This window comes from Lissotriton vulgaris, chromosome 1_1 (assembly GCF_964263255.1).
Source record: "Lissotriton vulgaris chromosome 1_1, aLisVul1.2, whole genome shotgun sequence".
In the NCBI taxonomy this organism is placed as follows: Eukaryota; Metazoa; Chordata; class Amphibia; order Caudata; family Salamandridae; genus Lissotriton; species Lissotriton vulgaris.
The window spans coordinates 598,477,100-598,502,122 of record NC_141685.1 but is presented as its reverse complement, the minus strand read 5'-3'; positions in this window follow the sequence as shown (position 1 = coordinate 598,502,122).

The window sequence follows — 25,023 nt, the reverse complement described above, 5'->3', positions numbered from 1 at the left end:
GTTGCGCACATTGATATGTTAGCATAGGCTTATTAGAAGTTTAAACCCCATTTTACCTTTGCTGCTTTTTGCACACAACACTGCATATAGCTGTTGTGGTAAGTTAGGCTGCGTGAATTAGACTTACATCGCGACCCTAGTCTGCACAGTGAGTGCTAAAGCCTCCAAGGTTATCATAACAAGGTAGCTGTTGTTCGGGCTGATCGTATCACGTTTTAGACATAATATACATGCAGCTGCAAGCCAATGGAGATTCTGGCGCCTTTAATATTGTACTGTAGGCATGAGTTCAGGCACTAGGAAGAATTCAGTTTCCAGAGAGACAGAGAGCTTTTGCAGATCCTGATGTGATACACTCCTGCTGATCTTGGAGGTATGGGGTCTCCCACACAAGCCTAGGAGACCTTCTATAGTTTGTAAAACATAGTTCCTACCTTGGGAGGGTGATATACTAGGTGCTATAGGACCTGTTTTCACCATCATTGTAATATGATTGCTCCTTTTGTGTTTTATGGAATTGTAACAATGCTGATTATATTATTTCTAATCATATGTCTGCTTGTGTTAGCAAAGATACTGCATCTTAGAGCACGTTGTTAAAATAAATATTTTAACCTTTCCTGTCTCTATTTTTACTCCTGTTGTGGACTGATATGAGAATAACAAATGCAAGGGAGTTTTTGCTTCCCACCATTCCTGAGTATAACCTAAGTCGCATGTTCTGGGTTGTCTAATCATCGGTTCCTTTGCATTGGACGAAGAGCTAATGTGACACTGATGCTAGTCGGTTAGGGTTTCTAGGTACTGAGGTGAGTTTTTTGGTCTACCACAATTCACTGAGGTCCTGGGTCTCTGTGCACAGTTCTGCGCCTGAGCAGAATCCGTGCAACATGGCGCACCCAACTTAGTGGCCTTATTTTGTAACTCTTGAGCAGTGCTTATACCACCGTTGTTTTCGATTGACAGTGGTGACGGATAAACCTACCTATAGTTAAATAGGTATTTTCAAGCTTGATCATTTAAAACGGTTTCTATTGAGTTACTACCCAGTTGTGCTACGTTACTTATCTCTGCTGTGTCGTTTTGGGTGATGTTGAAATACCCCAGCATAGCCGCATTGCTGGATGGCGGTCCGCAACCATTTGCAGACTTACTCCGTCCCCTTGGAGGTCATGGCAGTTGTTTTTGTGGTGTGTTGACGCGGCGTGCTGAATTGAGGCCGCTTCATACCTCTACTGTAGGGGTTATAGGGCCTTGGTTCAATACATATCCCGCAACATCCAGGGTGGGGTGCCTGGTGTTGCGGCGCATCCGGTTGGATTTGGCAGTTTGAAGCTTAGTCCCGTCATGGTTAATGCGGTTATGGGCAAGCGCCCCCAGGATAAGGATGATATACATTTTTGGCTTGATGAGAAATTTGACCAGCTGGAAGCAGTATTTCCTAATATCACTCCTGTGGAAAAACACAGGAGTCTTACTATTAGTTTGCAGAAAGACTTAGTGCCTGAAGTGACTGATTGTAAGACATGGGGTATGATTTTTGCGGCAGTCTATGCTAAGTGCTTTGGCACTCCGTCCAGGCTTTCCTGCCCTCCGTCATTAAGAGTGTTCAAGATAAGCACGGACCGGAAGCGGCTGTTGAATTAGGAATGAGACTCTTTGGAGTGTTTGACTTTGTTTTCGATCTCGTCCTTTCTAATGTTAAGGGAGATGCAGTAAGCTTCCAGGTGTCAAATGCTTTGCGCAATGTCCCCGATGCCGAGAAACCCTGTCAGTTACCAGAAATTATTACGGCGGCTTATAAGACCATTGGCCAGAATAGTTTAGGTGTTAAGCCTTTTGCTAAAACAACGCAAAAGCAAACTCAGGCAGCGAGGTCTGACAAAGATGATCGCCCCTTTGTTCCTAAGCAGTATTGGGATAAGAATAAAAAACACGGGAAACAGCAACTGAAACAGGGGTCCCGTCCCGCTTCGTCAATACCTGCGTCTACTGAGAGCACATATGAATTGCGCGACCGCGCTACTATTAAGTCACCTGATCGTTTTCAGGTTCATAATCAACGTTCTCCTTGCTCTTTGCAGGAAACATCGGTCTCTCCCAACGGTGGAGGAGACGGCAGCAGAGGACGGGGTGCGAAACAAGAGCAACCCCACAAGACAGACGGTAAAGGCAAGCAGGACGACTCTACCCGTCAAAGGCCCCAGTTTCAGAAAAAGATAGTTGCTGCTTTAACAGCGAAATATGCCACGGATAGTGAGAACACAGCTTTGGAACCTGACGTGGGCGCTGACACTACTAGACAGCACAGCGGAAATTACCGTAGTTAAGGAAGCATTGAATGAATGAATGAATGAATTGGATCTTGTAACGCGCAAACTTAACCCAATGGGCGTCAAGGCGCCTATACCAAAAAGGAACTAGCCAGGTCAAGCAACAGTATCTCATTGATAAGCTCTGATGAAGCACCAGGTTTTGAGGCCCTTTTTAAACAGATCGATGGAGGGTAGAATTTTGATCTCCACCGGGAGGGAGTTCCAGAGCTGAGGGGCGGCAACAGAAAAAGCTCTCGCTGCCCATCTGGACCTCCTAGCACAAGGCACTACCAATTGGTGTAGCCCGGCCGATCGTAGGCATCTAGTAGGTGCATAGCGGGTAAGCAGAGCACCAAGGGCATCCGTCGGACCAGCCGCAAGTGCTCTCTATGTAAGACATAGGAGCTTAAAGGAGATTCTGAGTTGAATGGGAACCAGTGGAGATTTCTCCTAGCAGTGGTGGCAGAAGATGCTATGGGAAGGGCCAGAACAAAGCACCCTGCGGCATTCTGTACTGTCTGCAGTCAATGAATGAGTCCCTTGTTTGACTCCACATAGAGAGAGTTACAATAATCAAGCCTGGAGCCAACAAGAGCAATCGCAATCTGCTTGCGCGCCTGGAAGGTGAGATAGTGGAGTATTCTTTTTAAGATCTTGATAACACCCCAGTATGTGGCCACGGTCCTATTCACTTGGAGAGTCATGGCGAGTGAAGTGTCAAAGATGACGCCGAGATTTCTGGCCGATTGGGAGGGAGTGGGGCAGGTGCCAAGAGATGAAGGCCACCAATCACTCGACCAAGCGTGTTGGTCTTTACCGAAGACCAAGACCTCTGTCTTGTCGCCATTCAGCTTTAGGGAGTTTAGGATCATCCACTCTGCCACGTGTTGCATGCATGACCTAAAGCTGAATTCGGATGTATTGACAGAATGGGCCAGCGACACCATGATCTGGGTGTCGTCGGCGTAAGACACCACCTCCATCCCCTGCGATCTTACTAATCTAGCAAGGGGGGCCACGTAGATGTTGAATATGGTCGGACTAAGGGCCGACCCCTGTGGCACCCCACATTGCAATGACTTGGCAGGGGAGAGGAAATCTCCGAGCATGACTCTCTGTTATCTGTCATGGAGAAAGGAGTTGAGAAGACTCAGGGCTGGTCCAGTAACCCCTGCCTCCCTAAGCCGAGATGTTAAAGTGGCGGGAGACAGAGTATCGAACGCAGCCGTGAGGTCTAATAGGACCAGCACTGTAGTTTGGCCGAGGTCAACCTTGCGGCGAATGTTATCCACCACGACAGTGAGTGCGGATTCAGTGCTATGGTGTTTTCTGAATCCGTGCTGCGAGCTATCAAGATACTCACTAGAATCCAGAAAGGTGGAGAGATGTGTATTCAGGTGCGCTTCTAACACCTTTGCCGGGGCTGGAAGTAGAGAAATCGGTCTGAAATTCTTCAGAAGGCCCGGGTCCAGAGACGGTTTTTTGAGGAGGGGTTTCACTATAGCCTTCTTCCAGACCGGCAGAAAGGAACCCTGGTCAATAGCCCCGTTCATAATTTCAAGCAGAGGCGGAAGAATGCTAATTCTACATTCCTTTAGCTTTTTCAGCGGTATAGGATCCAATGGGGAGGAGGATTTGGTCCTGTCTAGCAGGAGATTGAGACCTTCTAATGAGAGTGCTGGAAAATGGGTTAAGGATTTGGGAGGGCCTCCAACCACAATTTCAAGATTGGAAATGGTGAGAGGAACATCATCATCCAGGGAATTACGTTGAGCTTCTAAGGAGATGTAGATATCCGCAATTTTACTATAAAAGAAATCCGAGATGTTGTTGCAGAGATCTTGTGATCTCACCACTGGATCTGGAAGTTGGAGAGAGCAAAGGGAGTTAGCGATTTTGAAAAGTTCTCTAGATGAAGTTAGAGAACTTGTAAGATTGGAGAAGTACTCCTGCTTTTCCATGATCACTCTCTGTTTATATTCCCGCAAAGCGGACTTGTGTTCCTCCCGGTCCTTAAGATCCCAAGATTTCCGCCAACTTCTCTCTTTACTCCTACAGCTCTGCCTCAAGAGTCTAAGATGTTCAGAGAACCAGGGAGCTGTGGGCTTCTGCCACGCCACATAGCGGAGAGAGGCGGGGGCAAGCTTTTCAACTGCAGTAGCGATGGAGTCAGCAAGTTCTTGAGCTGCCTCACCAGCCTCTCTTGAGGAGAGGAGCTCTGTGGGCCAAACGTAAGGGGCAAGAGCTTCGTCTGTGATGTTTTTATAATTTCTCCTAAGAGCATATGTGGTGGCAACCTGGTTAGCCGATGCAGAGGCAGGGAGAGCAAGTTCTAGTGGCACTGCAAGATGGTCTGACCAGACCAGCGGCAAGGGGGGACCAGTAGATAATCTCGAGTCACTGGAAAATACCCCGTCCAGAATATGGCCAGCCTTATGTGTAGGGCTGTTCACCATTTGAACGAGGTCACAGGCTTCAAGTGACTCAATTAGTGTTGAGGTGTCCTTTGAACCCAATTCATCAAGATGGAAATTGAAATCGCCCAGAATAGAAAGACAAGATTTTCCGAAATAGGGTTCTAAGATTCTGAGTAGATCTACACAGAAACTGGCTCTAGAACCAGGCGGTCTATATATAAGTATTCCGGTGAATGAAACAGAGGGGGCATGCAGGATGCAGAAGTATAGTGCTTCAAAACGGTCTTGGGGCATCGATAGGGGTTTAATGATGCAAGAGAGGGAGGTTTTATAGAGGATGGCAAGTCCTCCACCTCTGCCGAGAAATCTGTCCTGCCTATGGAGCAGATAGCCGTCAGGAATGGCCAGAAGCAAATCATGACCGGAGGAGTCCGAGGCCCAGGTTTCCGTCACAAAGACCCAGTCTGGCTGTCTCTCCTCCACGAACTTGTGGAAGGCCACATTATTTTAATGAGCGAACGCGCGTTTATTAGAAAGCCCGTTCTATGTGGGATGGTAAGGTGTTTTCCATAACGAGAATGAGATCTCATAGGAACGGGAGCGGGGAGGCGAAGGGGAGCTCTACATGTAGGACAGAAATGGGAATGTAATATCCCCTCAGGCGTAAAGCAATGAGAGCAAGAGTGCGCTGAAGGTTTAAAAGCCAGCAGCTCAGAGATGGAGTATTGCCTATGTACATCGGAAAAAGAAGGGGGAGTGTAGGCCGAGTCCAGCCCGTCCTGCAGCGCGTCCTCAACGTGGACGGACACAGACGGGCTGAACTCTGGCGTAACTCCGGCGTCAGTTCGGCGTCCCCGCTGCACGTTTACGCTGCGCGTAGGCATGACTCCCTTTTGTAGCGTCTGTCGTCTCCCGGGCGACTAGAACGCCGACCTATCAAAGATGGCGCCGTCAAACAGAACGAAGTCTGTCCAAAAAGGTGTCTCGATACAATCCTGCGCCGGGAAGCGGACCCGCCAAACAGCGGTGGGGTTGGTAATATTTTAAATGCGAGTGAGGGCCAGTAAAAACAGGGTACAACTAACCTAAAACTAAATTAAATACAAAAACAGGGTATTTTAAGAGAGCTTAGGCTCAGTAAGCACAGCGCACTGCACAAAGCGAGATCCTGAGTGCTAGAAGGGGGCGGGTAGCAGATTACCTCCCTTTTGTAACGTCTGTCGTCTCCCGGGCGACTAGAACGCCGACCTATCAAAGATGGCGCCGTCAAACGGCACGAAGTCTGCATTGCGTCCACTTCTGAAGGTGACAGCAACTGACACGTTTGTTGTTGTTGAGACAGCTGACACTAGCGTGGCATCCCATGAAAGACTTTTTGAAATTGTCCTTTTAATTGAAGGTGACATACAACGTACTATAAAAGGAGTATTTTGGGAGAATCTAACTACTACCTATGACATTTTTTTAGCGGAGGCCAATTGGCCCCCACCCTTTATGCTCGCAGCTCCACAAGGGGAGAAGGTAATCCTCCCTAGTTTCGCGCACACAGTGCCAAAGGAGCAGGCTCTGGATTTTGCAGAAGATTGGGCTAAGGTGCTTTCACCAGCTTTGTAACGTACTCACTGTGGCTGGGACAAATTTTCCCCCAACATGAGATACCATTGCGGTCTATGTCACAGCCTCAATCCCAAAACCCCATGCGGAGTGAAGCAAAAGCTCCCGTAGGAGAAATCCTTGAACAATTGGAATATCAAGGTGTGATTGAAACGCCTGTGTCTCCGATGAATAACCATCTTTTTACTGTGACCAAGTCTCATGGCTCGTAACGTTTGGTATTGGATTACCGGCATTTGAACTGTCATTGTCGGACCTGCTCGGTACAAAACACTCATAGTTCTGCCTTGTGGATAGTCTTGTGCGTAAACGGTTTAAGACCACACTTGACATATCCAATGGCTTTTTTGGCCATAACCTGTCCTCTATTAGTAGTCAATGGACAGCTTTCACCAGTGGTAGCAAACAAACAACGCCAGTTCAGAAGATTGGATATGGGCTATAAAACAGTCCAGGGGTCTTTGATGCCCGCATTGTCTCTCTTTTAGAGAGGCTCGACCCAGATGCATGTTCATATGTGGATGACATTTATTTCACAGACGACAAATCATGGCCGCATCTGTGTCGCATAATTTGACGGTTTGCGGACTTCGGTTACAAATTCAACTTTGCAAAATCACATATTGCAGAGTTCACAGTGTTGTTCTTGGGCTATGAGCTCAACAATGAAGCATCTCACTTCTTGGAGAAATGCTCACAGCTGCACGCTCCTACAACGCTGAAGAAACTGCAATCTTTACTGGGCATTATGAATTTCAGGCGTACTTACATTTCCGAATATGCCCAGTGTATCAAGCCTCTTTACGCTTTGGTACAACCTACATTCTCCAAATCTTGCTGGCTGCCTGCTCATTTAGCCATCTTGCAATATTTGCAGGCTGATCTTCTAGAATCTAAATTCGTATTAAATCATGATAACCACACCAACATGGTGATAATAATCGTACCTGGGGCGGTGGGTTTCAAGTACCTGACTTTTAATGAGGGTGACACAGTCTCTATTGCTTACAAGCCACAGTTCAGCTGAGCTGCGGTTTTCCACTGTGGAAAAAGTTTTGACAGCAGTGCAAACGGCGATTCTGAAAGAACGTGCACTGTCGCAGGGAAAACGCATTTGGTTGTTACTGCCCTGGAGGCAGTGATGAAAGCCAGTGTAACAAATTCAAAAGCTTTGCACCCATGGTGCATACAATGGGCTACGTCCTTGACATCTCCGGATGTCACATTCATTTTCGACTCCTCTTTGCAGAATCAGGAGTATTTGCAGTATGAATTTGTTCATCCGGCTCCTCTGACCATGCGCCCACTCTAGGATTTCCATTGTATCATATACACTGATGGTTCGGTGTTTATTCTTCGGCATGCGCAACAGTGGTTGGTACTATGGTGAATGGAGAATTCAAGTCTGATGTTGTGCATACACAAACATTAGGGGACTGTACCACCCAATTGGCAGAGCTTCGTGCTCTGATGCTTGCATTGGAGTACGCTGATCCTAGAGTGTCTACTCTTACCGTAAGTGACTCTTACTACTGTGTTCAGTCTTACAATGACAATTTGTTCTTTTGGACTCAAAATGACAATTGTGATTCCAAAGGTAGCACTATAAAACATAAAATGATCTGGGTTCGAGTGGCTCGACATTAAATAAAAGGCTGCCACTCGTGTTTGTGATTCATACTCTTGGTCACCAGCGTGTTGGAGTTTGCGCTGTTGGCATTAGTCTCGCTGATGAAGCAGCAAAGACCGCAGTACCGACATATGTAGTTGCAGCAGTTACACGTTCCAAAAGTAAGATTGATGATGACATCTTGGTAGCTATTGCCGCAACCCTAGAGGTTTCCCTAGAGGTTTCCCTTCCAGATACTCTTATCATTTAAGTCCTGATAAAGTTCCTCATGGGAGCATCAACGACGATGGTGACAGATTGATTCCCAACGCGGATCGCAGGTCCCCACTCATTACAGCCGCTCACGAGGGTATGGCCTCTGCTCATGCCGGCGTCTCTGCGACTGTATCACTTTTACAACAGCGTTACTGGTGGTGCGGATTGTATAAAAAAATGTGTGATTATGTCCTTCATTGTGACATTTGCCAGCATATTAAACCTTCAACTTCTGCACGTCTGCCCCAGACACAGTTGTATATATCTAATAAACTACTGGGTTGTGTTTACTTAGATCGCTCCTGCCCTTTCTCTTCTGATACTGTGTAAAAGTGCATCTTAGATGCAGTTGATTCTTGTACACGCTTTGTGTGGGTGTGGCCCCAAAGTAGTGCTGAATCTCGAAGTGTCGTAAAGGGTTTGCGTGTTGTGGGAATTTTTGTATGTGGTACCTTCCACTCGGACCAGGGTCCAGCGTTCATCTCTAAGGCGTACAAGGATGTCATGCGTTCATTGGGGGTCCAAGTCAAAATTTCGTCTCCATACCGGCCTGAGGGCAATAGTGTTGTGGAGCGGATGAACCGTGACTTAAAGCAATACTTGACAGCTATGGTTTTAGGTACAGGCCGTAACTGGTTAGCCCACCTCAGTAGCATTCAGCGTGCACTTAATAATCTCCGTAGAAGGTCTCTGGGTGGGCGCACCCCATACGAATTGCTTTTTGGCATCAAAATGTTTGTTACGGACATTGAGAGTGTAGACCAGGCAGCGTCTGCCGCTCCCTTTAACATAGATGAACATTGTGCTGTTTTCCAGAATCTACAAACGACCCGTGACAGTCTTTCAAAGGAACACTTGCCATCCACATCTGATGCTGCGATGCAGATTCCGGTAGTTGGCTGGCTACCCCAAGTTGGTGAACTGTTCCGAGAGAAGGTCAAGAACAAGAAGGAATTAGGCCCCTCATATCGTGCTCCAGTTCGTGTGCTTGGCGTGCAGGGTACAAGAACAGTCATTTTACCTCCACTTCCTGGTCGAAATGAAAACAGGTAAATCTCCATTGACAATGTCAAACTACACAGAGTGGCCGATTCATCTTAGTATGGCACCTGCAGTCTCTTGTCCAGCAATGCTGAGAAACTCTGTTTTTGCTCCGGCACCTACCACCAGGCCTGATGTTGCCATTGAGATGAATACAGTTACGAATCCTTTATTGAATACACCGACTGGTGATCTTCTTGATGATACTGAGTACACTTATCTCACAGACTTATCTATGCCCGATTTAGAGACCTATGTCGCTAACAATCACGTTTTTCATTTGACAATGACCACATCAAAGTCTCCCTCAAAAGTTTTGATTTTTGCTGTTCGGTTTAAATAACATTTTTTAATTCCCCCTTGGACTTATATTTGGCTGGTGCTTTTCTCAATTTTTTTTATTCATGTCCATTGGATTTGTGGTGTATTTTTTCTGTCTTGTGAATGGACACTATGTTAAAGAAAGAACTACAAATAGACAAATTGATGGAACTTTGGCACCCCACTCCTCATCACACAGAATGAAGAGGGACCAGACGTTTGTGAATATCACTGCTTGGCCTATCTTATATGGGATTGTATGGGATGCTGTTAAATTTCAGATACATGGTCCCACAGAGGTTATAAACGTCCCTAATGTACTTTCTCTTTCAATGGGGGATGTGATTAAACAAAATATACGCTCTGATGATTGGGATGTCCAAGCCCATGAGACTCTGTTTTCTGATTTGAAATATTATGCTGTCTTTGATGCTGACGATTTGTATTTAGATTCAGCATATTATGCTGACTTGTTTTGTTACCAACACTATGGCAATCATTTTCTACACAAAGCAAACACATTTAGAAATGTGATTAATTATACACAATGTGAACATTGTCCCGCTCCTGTTGAAGGCAGCTCCAAAACTCTTTTGAAGAAGTTTTCTTACTTTACTGATTTTAATCCATCTAACCCTGATGCATTTTGTTTCAAGATGACTGAGAAGTCCTTTTCCGAACTTAGACTTACCCACACTAAATTATTATATTCAAAGTCCTTTATCGACCAGTTGGCAATAGAAGGCTATGAGCTGTGGAAAGATACGATTGATCTTAGATCTGTTTGGGGTTCAAAAAGTTGGCAAGTGCAAGGCACTGAGGCTTTGCATCGTGCATGTCTCATCCTGAACCATATGTTGTTTCTGAATTTGACTATTTCACAAACCACCTGCTTTGGATTGGCGAATTCTAACAAATGAAATACTCCTTCTATTCCTGATTTGGGAGAATACTCCAAATGGAACACTCACACCAGTAGATCCTTTAGTGATTTACAGACTCTGTTACAAAATTCATCCTTTAACATTTCCAGTTTGAATCCCCAAGGCTGGTTGTTGTGGCAAAAAAGTGCAGATTCATGCCAGCATCGTTTTCTGGGTTTAACCCCTGGCTATACACAAGTTAGGGTGGATCCCCGTTTTGAGAGTGACCTTTCTGTAACAACTATTCTGTAGGCAAGTTATGTCAGAACTGGCTCAAACACTCCAATTTGGCGTCAGTTAAGCTTCATTTGTCTAAATTGACTGGCAATGTTGATTCGAATGACTTTGTGAAAGGTCCTGCAGCAGTCAGGTCCCAAAGATGGATTCATACTGTTTACAACAAAGTTTGGAAACTGTCCCAAATTGAAGCTGCTTCTAGGTTAAGAGCGATTGATCCAACAAATTTAGTAAAAGTGCTTGCAGTTGTAGATAATAGCATTAACACACTTTCTTCCCGAATTTACACATCAGATAATATTTTTTCTTCTGTCGTTGATATTGTGCAAGATGATGTCTCAGTTTTGTACCATGGTCAAAATCAATTGCGTTCTATTTTGCAGTTTGCATGGACTTTACAAATGTTAAAGGCTGGGCAGGTGCCTTGGGACTACATGAACTCTTCTTCGCTATTTCTGCCTTTTAATTTGACTGTTAAACAACAATTTATCTCAATGAAAGATGCTACATTTTCACTATTGCATGTTGAAAGTTAGAGCTTTTACCATTTTCTGTGGCCGAAACAGATTCTGCAGTTTGGCTCATTCATGGGTTAATAACGCTACCTTATCCACTGTTTAAATTCGAAGCGTGTATGAAGCACTATGCCATAGGCAGATATGAACCATTGGGTAGCGCATATCTCCATGAGGTTTGGTCTCTTCCGTTCACCTATAGGTGTCTGAGGGAGGGTAAAGAAGTTTATTTGAAAGGTGAAGATTGCAATTCCACACCTGATCACTCGTTGGGCTGTAGGAATATACAATTGCACGGCTCGTGTAATTCAGAAGCCCCGAATTTGGCCTGTATTTTAAAAGATACACCCGCCCCGGCTATTAAACCTACTTTCACATTGTTAGCGAACAGTAGGTATTTAATATTGAATAATGAAGGTTGCTGTGGTATGCTGGCTGGGATACCGTACATAGTGACTGTCTCCCAACGTGTTGTCTGTTGTCAGAATGTGCTGTTTCCTCCTCCACATGGGAAGCTCGATATACCCATCTGACCTTCCATTCTGACCTTGAAAGCAAAGTTCAACAAGCTGAGTCGAATAAGGGCTCTTTTGTCTCAAAAAGACGTTGCCCTTACATCTGCGCATGAAACATTCATCCTTCACGTGGCTAATACTCGTACCGATATACATGCCCTACTAAATACAGAACTCCCCCTGCATTTTGGAGCATTGATTCACACTATATTCAATGCCTTGTCGACTTCGGGCATGGCACACTTTTTTAAAGTAGTAAGTTCTGGCCTTGGGACTTCATTCCAAACTATATTCGTGTGATACCGGCATTTTTTCATTCTATTTTTTCCAGCCTCTTCAGTGGTTTACCGTTAACTCTCGCCTTGGCTGCCGGTGTACTGCTGTTAATTTGCTTGCTCCAAAATGGTTGCACATTCAGTGCCCCACGACTACCTGCCCGGGCTGCTCCAACTTCATGACCAGATGCTTGAATACTATGGATCGCTGCCTTTGGCTACTTTGAGTGTGGCGTATGGTTTATCTTTCTGGTTTTCGTACTTTACATGCATGCAGCCAGTTTTTCACTGCCTGGATTGCAGTTTTGAATGGGCTCTGGATTTGTGTCTCTGCAATATGGTGTCTTCGAACCCGGATTATGATCTACTAATGAGTCCCTTAGTTGCTCATAACTAGACTGTTTTGGTGTCGGGATTATGGCCTGTGCAGCGGCGCATGGAGTCCTAGGCAATTGGAATATATGGACTACAGCCTGTGACTTTCTGACAAGCAGTTATCGCGAAGAACATCCGAGTTGTCCTCTGATGGTGCTAGAGGCTCCGGCTGTTGAAGAACATATGTGTTCTTTTCCATTTCTGAATTGGATGGCTGAAATGTTCACTGACGATAACAACGACTTCCTATTGGAGGCGGTTGCAACGTACTGTGCCTATACGCTGTTGGATTGAAGTGACAATGTTTTCTGCTTCATAGACACCTACAGCACTCATGAAAAAGAAATTCCTTCATTTTTTCTTCTATGCATTACATGTGTTTGAAACTATACACCCCTGTTGGGTTTTAGAATTTTTTGTGGTTACTAATTCGGAATTTACTCCTAATTATCGAGTTTGGCAACATTTTTAAATTGGTACTGTCTCATTCGAACTTGAACTCTGCGTTCTAAACATTGCCCCCACTTCTTGTGCATTCCCCGATCAAGGGAGGGTGTAGTGAGGGCTGGGCCTTGTTGCGCACATTGCTATGTTAGCATAGGCTTATTAGAAGTTCAAACGCCATTTTACCTTTTGCTGATTTTTGTATACGACACTGCATATAGTTGTTGTTGTAAGTTAGGTTGCGTGAATTACTTCACATGAGAAAGGCTTGTTTTCGGCATCCCTAGACTTACATCGGGACCCTAGTCGGCACAGTGAGTGTTAAAGCCTCCAAGGTTATCATAACAAGGTAGCCTTTGTTCGGGCTGATCGGCTCAAGTTTTAGACATAACATACATGCAGCTGTAAATTGATACTTGTATAGCGCACTACTCACCCGCAAGGGTCTCAAGGCGCTTGTACAAGCTGCAGCCAACGAAGATTCTGGGGCCTTAAATATTGAACTGTTGGCATGATTTCAGGCACTTGGAAGAATTCCATTTCCAGAGAGACAGAGATCTTTTGCAGATCCTGATGTGATACACTCCTGCTGATCTTGGAGGTATGGGTTCCCCCACACAAGCCTAGGAGACCTTCTATATTTTATAAAACATTGTTCCTACCTACGGAAGGGGATATACTAGGCGCTATAGGACCTGTTTTCACCATCATTCTAATATGGTTTCTCCTTTTGTGTTTTATGGAATTGTAACAATGCTGATCATATTATTTCTTATCATATGTCTGCTTGTGTTTGCAAAGATACTGCATCTTAGAGCACGTCTTTAAAATAAATATTTTAACCTTTCCCGTGTCTCTTTTTACTCCTGTTGCGGACTGGTATGAGAATAACAAACGAAAGAGTGTTCTTGCTTCCCACCATTCCTGAGTATAACCTAAGTGGCATGTTCTGGGTTGTCTAATCATCGGTTCCTTTGCTATAGGACGAAGAGCTAATGTGACACTGATGCTAGTCGGTTAGGGTTTCTAGTTACTGAGGTGAGTTTTTTGGTCCACCACAATTCACTGAGGTCCTAGGGCTCTGTGCACAGTTCAGTGTCTGAGCAGAATCCCTGCAATACCCCCCTGCAGGTGGAGTTTGCTGATAGTGATAGGCATCCACCACCTCTGGGCTGGGACTGCTGATGGTGAAAGCATCCCCCCCATGGATTGAGGACTAGGTATCCACCCCCTATGTGCTGGAGAATGCTGGTAGTGATGGCGCTGTCTGGCTAATTTTTAGATGACCACAACAACAGCCAATCATGAATTCAATATACATTAAAAATTACTAGTACCTGCTGCCCAAGCCATTCTTATAGCTTTGGGGGGCTGGAATAGTCCAAAATATCATACCTGTAAGAGCATGATGGTCAGTAGTTGTGTTATCATTGGCAGCATGGCAGTGGCAATGTGTAGTGCACGCTGCATTGGCCTACCCACGAGAGCCCTAGCACAGATTTTTTTACAAATTGAGTACTGCCAGTTAGTATGCACTAAATGATTGACAGGCCGGTGGAAGAAAGGCAAAGAGAGGCGTAGGGCGACAACTGGCCACTGGCAAGTTTTTTTCCACAGGATAAGTGTAATGCCTGCCAGGCCATAAGGCAAAATGCCCTCCTATTCTTTAAATCCCAACCATAACCTCATTTTCATGTCATTTCCCTCTAGCTCATCAATTTCCATTCTAGGTCCTGCACTTTATTTTAAAGTTTCAAATTCATTCATCCAAACAAATTGGCAATCCAGTGACAACTCTTGCACATGATAATGATCCCAGTGTGCTCCACGATTACAGCATGGACCCTCCCACTCCAGTTGCTGGTCACGACCATTAAACTGCGCTGATCTACCTGCCCACATTTACAGCATGGACCCTCCCACTCCAGTTGCTTGTCACGACCATTGAACTGCACTGATTTACCTGCTCCTGACAAGCCCCACAGTTTTCTTACCTTTCAGGCTGTGGTCTACAGAAGCTGATGCAGGTCATGTGGGGCTGGGTGGTATCACTGGTAGTATTTTGCCAGTGGTGAACACCGCACAGAGCCATGCTTTCACACAGTCACCTCACGCATGCAAGCACACACAGTACAGGCTCTCAGACCCTCAAATGCTCATGCTTGCAAAACATCTGATACATCTGCTTTGTATATATTTTAGTAATAAATACAACCTGGCTGGCAGAGAACTGCAGCTGTTGTTCGCTCCCCAGTGCCCTCTCGAGTTTAACTCAAGAGCGCTCCTCCTTTGGAGCAGAGGAACATCTCCTCTCTTATAATCCCCCAAAACCCCATGAAAAATAACATGGTCGTTTATTACCATTTTATTTTTCATCCCCGTGCCGAGCCAAGCATCAGGATATGGGTGGGGTTGCTACTGACTGACAGCAGCAGGGAGGAGTGATTGGCCGTGTATTCACTTATGTTTAAAGTGTGCATGTCTTTTTGCTCAGCCATCTTGAGATGGCCAGCCACACATGTGCACTTTAAATATCTATAACTCAGCAGTCTTAAGACAGCTATGTTAGAGTCAGTGCAGGCCTCCTGGGCGCTGTGGACCACCGAGTGAGACCTCTCCCTCCAATCAGGGCACTGCTCTCACAGCATGAGAGAAGCGCCCTGGTTGGTCAAGGGAGTTCCAGCTTCCAGTTTCTCTGGAGGTCTGGAGCGGAGCCTGTGGCATTCTCCCGGCAGGTTTTTTCATTGTTTTATTTAGTTTTTTTTGCACACGCGTCCCCCAACCCCTCTCCCTATAGATGCCAGCTACTACTAGTTACACTTACTTTTGTAGCCAACACAGTACATTAGAAGGGATCAAAAAAGTTGAATATTGGTTGTTGTAAGACACCATGCAGTGGTTTTAACACTTGTATACTACATGATTGCCTGACCTTGTTTTTCAATGAGTTTGATTAATCTCACAATAACATGAATTAAAAATGCACTTTTACAGCCTTTAGATGCAACAGTGCCACCTTTCCCTTGCCACAAATAGTCACACTCATCATGTGATTCTCATGATTTCCTGCTTGTCAGAGATGTGGCTGGCATGGGCCCGCATTACACACATGAGGTGTGATTACCTGGGCAGTCACTAATTAGACCCTGAACTGTCCCAGTATTAGGAGTGTGGCGTCAGACTGCCACAGGACCGCTCCGTCCGCATAGGATCCAGAATCCTACGGTGGAAGAGCAACGTCAGGAGCACTAATATGCTGGCGGTGGCACTGCAGCACGGCCGATCAAATAAGGAGTTATCTTTGCACCGTCCTTTTCATGGTGATGAGTCTACCATTAAAAGGGTGGTGGAGAGGCAACAAAGGGGTACCTAAGAGTGCCCCCTGCTGCTCCTGGGCCTAGGGGGTGCATGCAGGGGGGCACATGTTGTGCCCCCTGGAATTGCACCCCTGTTCCTGCATGGTGTGGAATTCACCACATGGTGCATCCCAAACCATGTAGGAAAGAGCAGTCAGTGCTCTCACATACCAGGCCATCATCGTGAGACCACAGCAGCACCACCCGCCCGCCATGGAATACACTCATAATCCAGCGGGTGAGTGCACTATAGGCTTGGTGGTCCTCCTGTCGGCACTATGGTGGCAGACCAACAGGAGGACCGCCAAACTTGTTATGAGGCTCTTTGTGACTAATAATTTAGTCATATCAACGATTAATAAAAACAGCTCAGAAAAAGGAACAGTTTAGTTGATTTATTTCTATAGTATCTTTTACATAATACTATGATAGCAATCTGATAAATATCTCATCTTTTTCCCAATCTGTCACAATTTACAAATCCTTAAAAACATTATTCTTTGCAGGTTCAAAACATGCATAAACAAGTGCTGTGCAGCCATTCTTCCTATAGCATTGATATGGTGAAAGGAACCACTTTTGTCTTCGACTGGACACACTTCCGAGTGGCAAATGACAGACAGGTGCATAAAGCTCACACATCTTTGTGACTGTTATGCATGCTGCAGGCTGGAGACCACCCTGTTGTAAATAATATCACTCTACACAAAGGCTGTATCTGAGGAGCAGATTGGAAAGGACGGGACGTTTGAAAGGAGAACCACTAACATTGGTGGAGATGGATCCTAAACTCATGGCTGCTTTGTTCCTTTAAAACTGGGACTACTGACCTACTGATCTTTCACTGGTCTCAGCAGACTCTAGTCTGTCTGCTGAGTCAGGGAATGAGTCTGAGAACACTGTAGAACGAGTGACTGCCCAGGAAGGGCCAGGTGCAGCAAGAATCCAGTGATTGCAGATGGGAACTTCTGAATTACGGTTGCTCTGTGCCACTGCAACAATATTGTTTTTAATTTATTTTAATGGTTTTAACAACAGCATGACAAACACTCTTGCAGGATTAAATTCACATGTGAGAATCTTCTAATACAATGATTACAGATTAAATCTTGTTTTGCATATGGACACTGCGATTTCAATCCACAAAAAAATACATTATTATACAGGGGTGTGAGAGGCAATATATATATACGATAGAAAATCTTGAGTATGTACATGAAGTAAAATAACGAGTAAGTCCACGTCGTTGTTGGTGATCTTTAGGTGCTTTTATTCAAGATGCACTTGGTTTTCAACACAGCCAATGTGTTACGCCCAGACATGGGCTTCTTCAGGGCAAAGCAAGTGTTTGTTTGTTGTAAAGTGTTTGTTGTCGTAGGTTCTCGTATTTTCTTACGCAAGTTCGTGTCAGGACAGATGAAATATGAGGAAAACCTCTCAAAATAGTATAAGAGGTGGTCCCAGAGTTAGAAGGGAACAAAATACTGCCTCCTTTAAGCTGATCCATAGTAGGGATGTGGGTATTTCAGTAAAGAGCTCCGTGTTCGGAAAACCAACTGCGTCGTTACGTGTTCTCTGGAAATACAACATACAAAATCGGTCAAACATATCATGCATTGAGGAATTTAGTTGACATAAATTATTCATTGCCATGTACTTAACCCGCATATTAATAATACTTGGTTTCAGAGAGGTCCCATCATCCTGCTACTTGTCGACCTCTGGATCCCCCGTTTCTTTGCTCACCAAGTAATGTTGGTAGAATCCCTCGAAACTTTTGGGCCGATCGGAGGTGGTAAAAGCTCACTATATAAGTCTGATTGGGTATTACAATAAAGCAGATCAGTGACCCATTCATCTATCAATGGTAAAGGGCCCTTCACCGATGTCATTGCAACTATCTGTTTGGCTAATAGTAGCCCAATAGCTACCCATTTCTTAATGGCTTTATCTATTTCCTATCTAACCTTAGCAGTGCCAGTGAAGGGGTAGGCACAAACGTAGGACCAGTAATCGCACTTAGTTTATGAAAAATTACCTCCCAAAAGCTCTGGACTCTTGGACAATACCATGCAATGTGTATGAATACAGCAGTCTGCGATGGGCATCTGTGGCAAGCAGCAGTGTACTGCAGTCTGTACTTGCAAAGGTTTTCTCATTGTTTAATACACTCTATTTATATATTTAAAGTGTATCAGTCTGTGCATACTACATAGGGAAATACGCTTGGTGACTTGTGATCTCCAAGTTTTTTTGCTAGTCCTGAGGAGTTTTCAGTAGTAGCGTTTTCCTACGATCCTGTGCTCTACCATACATTCTAGTTACCATTTTTTTAATCAATCAGGGGTTTGTAAAGCGCGCTACTCACCCATGGGGGTCTCAAGGTTCTCGGGGGGTGCAGCTCCGGATCAGTCGAAGAGTCAGGTCTTTCCTGGCTGTGTGCAGGGTCGGGGAGCATCTGATGTTCAGAAGGATCTCATTCCAGGTCTTGGCTGTGATGTAGGAGAACGCTCTCCTGCCTGCTCTGTTTCTGTGGATGCGAGGGACCTCTGCCAGGGCGAGGTCGGCGTAGCGGAGGTTCCTCTGGGGTATGTGGAAGGAGACTCTCTCAATAAGGGATTTGGATCTGATGTTGTGGAGGGATTTGTAGGAATGGGTGAGGAGTTTGAAGGTAACTCTCTTCTTGGCGGGGAGTCAGTGGAGGTCTCGTAGGTGTTGAGTCATGTGTTCATGACGCGGTGTCTAAAGGACAAGTCTGGCTGTGGTGTTCTGGATGGTTTGGAGTTTGTGTAGAAGAGTTCTGTTGATTCCGGCATGGAGTGCGTTGCCATAGTCCAGTCTGCTGGTGATGAGCGTGTGGGTGATGGTCCTTCTACAATCAGAGGGGGATCCATTTGAAGGTCTTGCGGAGGATGTGCAGGCAGTTGAAACTGGTGGAAGTGACGGCATTGATATGGCCGATCGTGGAGAGGGAGGAGTCGAGGATTATGCCGAGGTTACGTGCGTGGTCTGTAGGGGTAGGTGGACTCCCGAGGGTGGAGGGCCACCAGGTGTTGTCCCAGGCAGAGGTGCAGGGTCCGAGGATGAGGACCTCGGTTTTCTCTGAGTTGAGCTTCAAGCAGCTATCTTTCATCCAGGCTGCGACGTCCTTCATTCCTTCCTGGAAGCAGAGTCTGGTGTCCTTGGGATTCTTCGTGAGCGAGAGGATGAGCTGGGTGTCATCGGCGTAGGATAATATGCTGAGCCCATGCTGTCTGACGATGGCAGCAAGGGGGGCCCTGTTGATGTTGAAGAGCGTGGGGCTGAGCGATGATCCTTGGGGTACCTTGGGGGGTAGTTGCATGTTTAATGTATGTAAGTATTAGCATCTCTTCAGGCTCCTGCAGGTCGTCTCCTAGTATCACACATCACGCATGTTTAGTCCTTAGGTATTAGAATATGTCAAGTGATGATGTGACTATTGCTTTTTTAGGTAAATCGTCCCACTTATGGACCATGCCGTTACAAAAGAAATCCCCCAACTAGACCATATGGGATCTTAGTGTTGTTGGTATATGCCTCGGTAAGGTAATGAGTATATTTAAAAAAAGGAAAAGGAATCTAGCCAGGACGACCATTTTCATAATCCAGATACGTTCCAGCAGAGAGAAGGGTAGTTTAATCCACCTGTCAATGTCATCCTCGAGTCTGGAAATACCCTTCCCATAGTTCTCAGTAAGAACTATATTGGAGTTTGTGTGAATTTGTATTCCCAAGTAGCGTATTGAGTCAGTGGACCATTGTATGAAAGATCAAGCTGTCTCGAGGTGGTGCAAGGGGTTAGGGGGAAGATAATGGATTTAGACCAATTGATGCGGAGCCCCGAGACCTGCCCAAACTTTGAAACTTCCGACAGCAAAGGCTGATATTTCTCTCTGGCTCCAGGACATATATTAAGGTATCATCAGCATATGCCAACAAAGTTTATATCCGGGAAATCGTACTGCCCTGTGACCGTGATATTCTCTTACTGTACTTAGTAGTGGTTCCGCAACTAGAGCATATCACAATGGGGATAGTGGACACCCCTGGCGGGATCCTCGCTGTATATATCTATAAGGCTAGAGATGGTGCTGCCCACCTGAACTCTGGCTTACGGCAGTGTGTAAAGTACCTTAACAAGTCAAGGGAACACCTCCCCATCCCTATTGAGGACTCCCTTCATGAACGCTCACTCTACCCATTCAAACGCCTTTTCTGGATCTAGAAAGACCGCCGTGGCTTGGACTGCTGGGTCTATCCTTTGAATTGTTCCAAAAACCGTGCGGAGATTCAAAGTATTATTTCATTCAGGGACAAGTCCAGCTTGCTCTGGTTTAACTACTAGTAGGATCAGGAGAGAGAGTCGATTCACCAGGATTTTTGCAAAAATCTTAGTGTCCACGTTTAAAAGTGTCAATGGCCTGTATGAGGAGCAAGCGTCCGGGGGCTTCCCAGGCTTTGGGGACTTCCCAGGCTTCAAGAGTGTAATGATCACTGCCTCCCTCAAGGAGGGGGGCATCTTCCCATTCTGCACCATCTACTCATATAGGGTCATTAAGTGTGGAGTCAGTAATTCCTGAAAAGCCTTGTATAAAGTTACTGTGAGGCCATCAGTGCGGCCTGAATTTCACCGGGGTGAAGAGGTGCCATAAGGTGTTCCCGTTGGGCATTGGAGAGCCAGATCATTTGTACGTGTTCTAAATAGTGTTAGATCGACTCTTCATCGCAGTCGCCTTTGTGGAATATAATTCAGAGTAATATCTATGGAGCCTGGGAGTGGTGAGTTTTTGTCCTTCCTCATCTATGACTTCTAGAATCAGTACTGCGGCGCTTCTAGGTCAAGTAAGTCGTGCTAGCATTGCCCCCGGCATTCTCCCTCCCCGTAGACCCTGGCTGATGCATATTTACCCAAATGTTTTACTTCTCCCGCTGTATCATGGAATTTCTCTAAAACCTTTTTAATATCTTCCAGGAGTTTAGTGTTGCCGGTTTGCTGGTTGGCTTGTTCTGGACTGGCTATTTCCCTTTCAAGTCTTTTTAACCTGTCTCTTAATGCCCAGAGAAGCCCAGCATGTTTGGAGATTGTCATACCTCTGATGTATACTTGAAGGTTTCCCAATCCGTTGTGGAGCTATCTACAGAGCCTATATTTATTTAAAAATAATGTTTCAATCAGCTGTGGCATTTCTGATTCAAAATCCGGGTCCATCAGGGAATATGGGAGCAATCTCCATAGGAAAGGCGCAGCTGCCCCAACACAAAAGTCTATCTCAAATATAACCGGCAAGTGATCAGAGTATGTTCTGGGCAGTGTGCTGCATACAGCAACTTGAGGGAACAGGCTTCTGGAGATCCACCAGAAATCTATGCGGGTGTGCGTGTCGTAACTGGCAGAGTAATGTGTGTATCCTGCAGTGTATGGAAAACGCTGCCTCCAAACATCGACTAGTCCTAGTTGGTCCATTATCTCTGCAATCGTGCCAGCAGTAGCCGAAGAGCGGCAAGGGGGACCTTTTGATCTATCTTTGCCAGGGTTTAATATGCAATTAAAATCAAACCCCCCCCCATATTATTGACGTACATTCAACTCGCACTAATAGCGAGCCTAGTGCCTCATAGAATTTTGGGTCATCACAGTTAGGACCGTATACGTTAACTAGTATGGCTTCTTGTCCCACTTTATGACATTTAGCTATAATGTACCCTTTGTTAGGGTCTATTTGTAAGCACTGCGACATTACGCCTGCTTTCAGATTTACCCATATAAGAACTCCCCTAGCATGCGATGTGAAGCCTGCCAAGTATACTATACCTTGAAAGTTTCTATGTGTAAGGATTTTACTATTTGAGGCAAGGCGAGACTCTTGAAGCATAGCAATATCAATCTTGTGGCGTTTTAGATATGCTACCACTTTCTGTGTTTTTCTATGCTCATTTAGTCCTTTAACATTCCAGATCATGAATCGTACTCTATTACACTTCTTACTTTTCTCCTCCACGTTTGCTATTATTCACTTGTCTCTTGCTATGTGTCCATATGCGCATCTGGACTTGCCACCTTGTAAATGCCTTTCGTGCAAAAACATAAACTGCAACACAACACAACGCCCTCCTCCCCGCCACACTATGTAGCCTCAAACTTTGCGTGATCGACTATTTGCCCACCCCATCCCAAATCAAACCATCTCTCAACACATTCAGCAAAAGGTTCATAACTGACCCAGTGTGGATCACACTCTAGGGCCGATTTTGCCACCCGGTCCAACCATATGCCGAAAGCCATAAAATGCTTCCCACCCTACATGAGGCAGGCAACACACCCGCCCTAAACCTACTTGGTACCCAGCTGTTTCTGTCTGGGATAGGATTGACCCCTGCTTAAGCAGAAGGGCACCATCCGAGGCCCCCTTTCACCTGATTCCTCAGGTACTTGAATTTTTCGTTCTGTTTTACATTTTAGGCGGGGGACAGTTGACCTTTGAGTATATTTGCCCTGCTCAATGTTTACAATAATCATGTCCTTTTTCAAGATCTTGTCATGAATTCACTGAAGAGCCCGCCATATGTGGCATGGTCGTGTCAAATTCCGACACCACATTTTATTGAGATCTGTTATTACTTGAACTCTCAGTCAGTTCCTGACGCAGTGCTAATCTTCGTGTTCTGATGTGCCGCCCTCCTTTTCGTGTTGCGATTTAGGTAAGCCCTTCTTTTGTGTCGCACCAACAAGCTTTTTGATAAAGTGCAAATACCTGTTAAGGGTCTGAGAAGACATGTGGTGTTCCCTCCACTATAACTCAGAGCTTTGCAGGATACAGCATATTATAGTCTAAGTGCAACTCGCCCAGTCTTTTCTTCGCTGGTGCAAACAAGCTCCAGGCCTCATGTACTTGCTAGGTGAATTTGGGGTAAATAGAGATGTGCATACCTTCATGTCATAATTTTTGTAGTTTACTGCCTCAACAGAGGGCTATATCTCGGTCCCTGTGATTAAGGAGCTTTACAATGACGGGGCATGGAGGGGCACACGGGGGCCGATGTCAGAATGAGCGATTTATGTGCATGCTCCACTGCAAACATGTTTGAAAAGTTTTCCCTGCCCAGCAATGCGGTGAGGATCTGCTCCATATTTGTGATGTTTGTGGACTTGGGTACCCCAACAATTTGGAGATTATTTCACCCGAAGCGAGCCTCCAGGTCCTCTGCCTTAGCTTGGACGTTCCATAGTAGTTTCTCCATTTTAGCATGTGCCAGTGAGCTCGCTCCGAGAGCATCCTCGGCCTCAGACAATCTTTCTTTGACTGCGTCCAAGCGCTCTGCATGTTTGTCAAGTCACTCAGACATCCTGTCCATGAGGTATGAGAGAGCATCGATTTTCCTGTCTATTTTATTAAGGCTATGTTGCATGGTAGCTAGAATTTGCTTCCGGTCCATGTCACCTGGCGAGTCGCCAGCTTCTGAACCTGACTGGGTTTTTATCAGAGTCTTGATGTCTGGGTGTTTTCCTCGGTTCAAAATTCAGCAGAGACTACGATTTTTCAGTTCTGCCCATTGTCGTTCCTTCGGGCTTGCACCAAACCTTGCTATCTGAGTGTTGGTCTGCGAGTTTGTATGTAGGACTGCACTGTCCAGCACAAATGTATTCCTGAAGGTTATTTCTGTTGCTTGCTGTTCCAATGTAGAGGGGGTGCGAACACCAATGGAGGGTGGAGGGTACTGACCAGGAGCGCCTAACTCAGGCCCACATCTTTAAGAGGCACCTCTGATGCCACCCACCGTCTACCTGGGTGGTGCTCTGATCGTTGTGCCTGCTTAGCTGTGCATCTCTTGCAGTGAAACCTTAGTCTCGCCTAGGGTCTCCGACTCTGCCACTATTTTCCCCATAGTTTCTCATCCAGGATACATCTGGCTACATTCTGGGCACTTCACCACCAATATTGTGTGGCCTGGGAAGGCCCAGTTTGGTCGTTATACTATCTGTTCTTTGCTAAGACCCACTATTTGCCAGATTACTAGCACATACTCTTCCCCGTTTCCAGTTGATGATGTGCGAGCAATCAGCCGTCCCGAGGCCTGATTATGCAGTGTGTGAGACCCAAAGTCACGCGGCAGGCTGCTCTCTCCCGGCCTTGCCCCTCGTATCCAAAAAATAGCAACAGGGGAGCTCCCCAGCCTAAACAGCTGCGTGGCCCCCGTCGCTCCCAGATCACCCACCACCTCAAGGGTGCAGCGGCTCGGGTCACCCAGCAGGGGGTGCCCTGGCACCCAGCGGCTCACTCCGAGGGCTGCACTCTGTGCACTGCGATTGGCCCTCTTCTCCAGTCAGGGTCAATGATCTTCGGCATCTGCTTCGACGACGCAAGCACACCTTCTCCAGACTAGGCCGTGCTGTCGTTCGGAGAGCCCGTAGTCAATCCGCCCACCATGCGCCGGGCTCCGCACTCGCCCCTTCGCCGCCTTTTCGCCACCCCGATTGCCGGACTCCCTCTGGCAAGGCAGACAGTAAACAACTTGTCAGGCATTGCAGGGGCGGCAGGAACATCTGCTTAGATATTTCTGGGTGAGTTATTCCCGATTGGGAAGCAGGATTGTACAGGATTGTTACCAGGCTTGTGGCCATCTTGGATCCAGACAAGTTCCACCCGCAACTGCAACAATAATTGGGAGCAATGCTGACCTGTGCCGCTGTGATGCCAAAGAACATTCACTATGGCACTGGCAGATGCTGATTCTGTGACCTAAAGAACTGTTCAGGCTGCCCTGTACCGC